This window comes from Rutidosis leptorrhynchoides, chromosome 1, assembly GCF_046630445.1.
Source record: "Rutidosis leptorrhynchoides isolate AG116_Rl617_1_P2 chromosome 1, CSIRO_AGI_Rlap_v1, whole genome shotgun sequence".
Lineage (NCBI taxonomy): Eukaryota > Viridiplantae > Streptophyta > Magnoliopsida > Asterales > Asteraceae > Rutidosis > Rutidosis leptorrhynchoides.
Window position 1 is genome coordinate 528788542 of NC_092333.1, and position 6568 is coordinate 528795109.

Sequence of the window (6568 nt, forward strand, 5' to 3'; positions counted from 1 at the left end):
ATGCATATCATTATCATGTTATTGTTTACGCAAGGCCAAATGATCCCAGATTTTATGGCGGCGTTGGTCGAGAACAGATGGGTTTCCCAGGAGGACACCCACGAGTTCTTTCTTCAACTATAGCATATCTTCATTTTATCACAAAAACATTATTTGATGTCGGTTTTTTAAATTGTCGAATGATATTGAAACAGAGGTGTTCTACCATGTGCTCGTTTTTATCCTTTTGGTCCACCAGATGTTCGTGGGTTTGAGCCTAATCGCTTTACTAGGTAATGTCTCTAATCTCTATATTTGTTGTTAGACTAAAAGGACAAATAGAGATGCTATTCGTGTATTTATATATGTGTCAATTTGGATCATTTTATACATAACGGTTGAATTGGGTAAATTAAAATAGTAGTAAGCTATAAAGGGGAACAGGTTAAACTAGTCGATAATCATCCAAGGTATAATGCATAAAAGTATAACATACTAAATTGTTGTATACAAATAATCAGAATATCTTATTTTGCTTTCAAATTCAGCAAACAAAGTAGTTAAGTATTGGATACGTTCAGAAAAACAGACAAAAAGTTATTTGTGTCGACCTAACTCAACCTGCATTGACCCCTACCATTCCAAACTTTTCACGTTTTGGTCTGAAACTGTTTTGATCCATCACCAGACCCACCTATTTACCCACGACAGTCTTACACTGAAGTTTACCTCACCAATCAAATAACATATTTAGCCAATATAATCTATTTTAATTGGTTAAAATACAACCCTATAAACCACTGAATGTGAGATTGGGTTTTGTTGTTGTTGTTAAAATACAAACTGAGCAATTGATATGGGATAAAACAAAATAACATTGTGGACACTTATTATGTAATGGTGTCAAATTCAACAAATATTCTTATGTGACACTTTTTGGTGGGACAAAAGTAGTAGGAGTAATATATATGACACATACTAAGTTGTAATTGATAAAATTGAAGTTTCGTTATATATTACGGTAGCGTTATTATATATGTTATATTTGTTTTAAATATTTATTAATTAAATTAATATTTAAAATTTTTATGCATGTATTAATCACAAATTCTAATATCTAATAAATTATTATTTAACAAAGTATTTAAATAAAGCTGATTTTGTATAGAAGTTAAATAAATAAGCATTGAAGAAATTTGATAATAATCATATATACTTTTAATTAAGGAGTAAGGATACATTCACTGTATTTCACACAAAATATTTTACATAATGACGTGTACTAATTGAGAGGAAAGAGAAGTATAGAAAAGAAAATATGAATAAATTTAATTAGTGAATATGTGACATACATCATTATTGTACGAATTATTTTATATGAATTTTTTTTTTTTTTTTTTTTTTTTTGGAAAGCTATCATTCAACACCAGAAAAGGCCCAGAAGGCAAACACCACAACAAACACAGCATGCAAGACACATGCTAGAGCACACAAAAACAAAAACAACTAAATACATGGATAACCACCTAGACCAATTTATGAATTACAGCATCACCAGACTTCAAGCGATTGACCTCTACTCCTTCCAACTCCAAATAACAGTTACGACACCATATCGCGAGGACTTGATCTCCAAGCTTCTAAATCACCATGGATCAATTTATTCATATTTTATATGAATATTGTGTGATGTAGAAGTTGTCTTTATTAAATATTCCATAACACTTTATCTTTGTTTGACATTTTGTGATTGTAACGTGAGGAAAAAGACATGTTTTTCTTTTTTGTATACTAAGCAAAACGAAAAATCTATTTAAAATTTTACCATTCTTTGATAGCTACGCACAAAAACCAGAGAGACAACTTTTAGATTTATTTTTCGACAGAAACATGGAAGGCAAATATATGCTTTCTCACTAGTTAAAACTATCAGTCATGATATATTCAAGTGATTTGAGCTTGTTTAACACTGTAATTCCTAGCATTAATTTTTTTTTTTTTTTATAAATCCGATTGATGCTTTCAGTTGTTATCGATCGAAGTGAATCAAGCAGCTGCGCCATAAAGCAATTACTGTATATTAAATTCTATTGTTATGGATACATATTATATTCTAGTATATATATTCCAGTTGCTATGCTATGTTATTATGTGAAGATCTTTTTATGATGTGATAGGTATTATGCGATGAAGGATTTTGAGGCTTGATTAAGGCTCTACATAAATTGCTTAGTGGTTTAGCTTGGCTAGAGAGCCTTATTATTTTTTTAAGTTCTATAAAGTGTCAACATTTAAAGAATAATAAAGATTGACGTTTAGTATCTAACTTACTTGTTTCTTGAATTGTTAATTGTTATTATAGTGTATTATGGTGTCCATCATATCGTTACTTATCATATTGTTATGTGTTTCATTGTAGTTATGATTAATGATCTTATAGTGTGCATTGTACTAATTTATTTTTCTACTGTCAGATGGAAGCCTTAAAACTGGAGCCTGAAATCAGCATTAGACTTCCATCAGAAATCATCACCGATATCCTATACCTTCTTCCAGTTAAATCTGTTGGTCGTTTTAGATGCGTTTCAAAGGATTGGCTATTTCTACTTTCATCTCAACAATTCATCAAAACCCATCAAAATAAAAGCAAGCAATACAACTTCATCTTTGTTTCGAACCCTTTGATCTCTATTCCACATATCAAAAATAACAATACTTATTCCCGCTTCTGCAATTCAAATTATTCAATCCCATTTCATTATCTTCAAATAACATTACCCACTGAGATTCACATAGAATCACGTGTTTTCTACCTATCTTTCTGTGGTTCTTCCAACGGCCTCATTTTGTTGTCCGGGTTCCACCCTTATTTAGGCCATGATAGCTTGGTGATTTTTAACCCAACCACTAAAGAGAACATGGAATTGCCACATTTCCCGTACGAGTTGGCTTACAAAAACTTCATATGTGGATTAGGTTATGATTCGTTAACGGATGATTACAAGGTTGTTACCATCTATAACCATAAGAATGACAATAGCACACATCTGCATGTTTATAGCCTTAAAACAAACACTTGGGCGCGATTGAGTGATTATCCTTATGCTTATTACGAGTGGACGCAATTGTCAGATGTTTGTGTTAACGGGTTTCTACATTGGGAGCTACAAGAGATTCTAATATACAAGTAATCATTGCTTTTAGCTTAGCTGATGAGAATTTCATTGAAGTGCCATCACCTAATGATCTCGATATTATATTTGATTATAATTGTGAAATTTGTGTTCTTGGTGGGAAGCTTGGTATATTCTTTAAATCGAGGGGTGAGATTTGGTTGATGAATGAGTATGGTGTGAAAGAATTTTGGACAAAGATTATATTGTATGGGTTCAGCGAGATGTTTTATCGACCAATGATCTTTTATTTGAATGGTCGAATTCTGCTAGTAGGCTGCAATCAAATGTTCATATATGATATTGAAAAAGGAAGATTATGTGAACGTATAAATACTTCTTGGAATTTGAAAGATTTGATTATACGGGGTATCTATGAGGAAAGCCTTGTGTCACCAAGACTATAAAATCGATTAGTATTATTCTACGAATACAATTGAAGGCAGTACATGTGTACAAGGCTTGGTTTGCAATGCAATTCTTAATGGAGATAGTATGTCATATAGTCATTTTCTTTTATTTGCTTGATGTTTATTGCTCTATAGTTGTATAGGTTATTTTCATCCTTTTGTCTTGTAGCAAATATTGCATTCAATTCTTAAGCGGTTGAACTACAACATGACAGTGTTATGTGTATTGTATATCTTTCTGTATGTATGTTATATACTTATATTGTTATCGTGTGAAGTGAATGCAACCTTGATTGCAATTGTTCCTTAGGTGTCTACACCTAATAACGTCTCTCACTTCATACCTATAGCTTGTTGCAATGTGTTATACAAATACATAAAGCAAAATTCTCACAAATAGAAATAAGAGTGGGTTGGACAAATTGGTTAATTTTAACTGAACTTCTTTTATATCGGGAAGGCATATTTAGGATAACCTATTAGTCACGCAAGAGCTATTAAAGGAGTATGAATGTATGATAGACGACAACCTATTAGTCACACAAGAGCTATTAAGAGGGTATGATAGAGTTAACGAGTGTATAGTTGCCCGCACGTTGTAGCGTGAAATGATTTTACTCGATAACTTAAACATTGTTTCAGTAGTAGAGATGAACCACGCATTGTGACGGAAAATCCTTTGCAACGATACATGGTTCTGCTAACTTTTTTCCCGTAGTTTATAATTACAATAAACATGAAAATTGGTACTTCTTTGTCCCAATATAAATGACCACAAACAAAGAACACAGTTTAAAAAATCAAATTATCACATTGTACTATGATTTTAATTTACAGTTTTATCTTACTTTTTACAGTACATCATTTTAGTTTATGTGAATGGTGAAGCTCATAGATTCATTAAAAGTCCAAGAGGGTGTTGGGGTGCAAACATATCCCACATAGGGGAGAGAGACAAAAACAAATGTATGTATATAAGTCTAATGAGAAGTCCCTCTAGTACCAATTGGTTTTTGAAAAGGATGGATTCTTGGGCTTATATTGCAGGACATTGTGTTTGGGCTATGCGATCTTACAAATGGTATCAGAGCTAGGCTATAGCCCGATGTGGTGAACAACGCAGTGGTGGCGCACCCTTAAGCGCACGGTGCGACATGGTACACCCCTCAGTTTGCCAACGATAATGGAGCCATGGTGCCTTATATTGAAAGTCTTCCTTCCCAAGGAGTGGAAGTGCGGCGTGTCCCGATGGTGAAAGAAAGAGATCGGCGGTATAAGAGGTGTGTCCCGGTAGTGAAAGAAAAGTGAAAGAAAAAAGAGACCGGTGATATAAGATGGCGGGAGTATCGTTGAAGGGGAGGCTCGGTGATGTGGTCTTCGGTTTGAGGGGAGGATTGTTGGGGTGCAAACCTATCCCACATAGGGGAGGGAGACAAAAACAAATGTATGTATATAAGTCTAAGGGGAAGTCCCTCTAGTACCAATTGGTTTTAGAAAAGGATGGACTCTTGGGCTTATATTGCAGGACATTGTGTTTGGGCTATGCGATCTTACAGAGGGTTAAGGCGAGGCAATACTATGTTCAATTACTTATTCACTCTTTTTTGAAAGAAATAAGTTATGATACTATTGAGGATGAAGGTGACTGTTGGGATGGAGAATACAAAATGATAAAATTACTTTAGCATGTAGGTCACATGACAGAAATTAACAAGAAAAATAGTCAAATAATGATATGGACTCACCACGCTAACTATGGTAAACAAAATGACTTCCCAAGTTAGGAAAAAAAAAAACTTTTGAAGTTGGTCCTTGCACGAAGTACCCCAAGTATTTCAAACGATGCTTTCGCATTAGAGAACGTCCATTTAAATACAACCTCCTGATCATTTTAAATACTTCTATCGACGAACTGCTGCTAGTGGCATAATTGGTTTACTTAAATCTTAACAGTGGCGTCTATCTTACGTCAATTGGCATATGGCACATCACCGGATGCTTTTTATGAGTATTTACAATTGTCTGAACGGACGTCACATGAAGCTTTACATAATTTTATAAAGTGCATTATTGAATTGTATGCAAATGTGTATATGAGATAAGCCACTCAAGAAGATATGGAAAGATTGCATCTGAAACATGAATAGCTTCATGGATTTCCGAGTATGTTTGGAAATCGTTATCCGACGATTATGCTTGAAGCTGTAACATCATATGACATGTGGATTTGGCATGCCTATGTTGGGGTGGCAGGCTCAAAACAACGACTTAAATGTGTTAAACTCTCTGTTGTTCAACTCTATATTAAATGACACTGCGCCCCAACTCCCGTATACAATATTTTATGTGGAGTACCCAAGAGGATACTATCTCGCTTATGGGCTTTAGCCAATGTGGACACATTCATTACGGGTTTTTCAAGCATTTTCGATCGAAAATGGTCTTATTTTACACAAAACAAGCTTTTGCAATTAAAGATGTTGAGATGACTTTTGGTGTATTACAAGGTCAATGGCATATTCTACAACCACCTTGTAGAGCTTTCAAAACGAGCGCAATAAAAGGATTGTGTATGCATGTATTATATTGCATTATATGATTAGTGAAAATAATGGTTATAACATTGCCGAGAATTATGAATTTAATGAATCGGTTGGGAATATGCAAGGTAATAGGTGTGAAACGTACGAGAGAATGACTAAGGAATTACGAGATATAGATATCCATGAGGGACTTCTATCCGACTTGGTAGAACATCTATTGTTGAACCGTGAAGCATAAGTCACGTGTACTCAATTTAATGCATTTTACGAATTCTGACGTTTTACATTATGAATGTTTTTAAGAATGGTAGTGTTTTTATAAAGGGTAATATAGGAACTCTATAAATTGGTGTGGATGGATTGAAATCTAGTGTGGCAAATCAGCTCCCTAATTTTCTCTCTCTCTCTCTCTTTTTTTTTTTTTTTAAATCAGCTCCCAATTTAATTCTCATGCTTATTTGTT

General features: G+C 33.9%; 1 pseudogene; it reads left to right on the plus strand.

Moving 5' to 3' along the window:
* On the plus strand, positions 1–3559 carry LOC139842136 (F-box/kelch-repeat protein At3g06240-like; annotated as a pseudogene).
* Positions 3560–6568: the final 3009 nt, after the last annotated feature.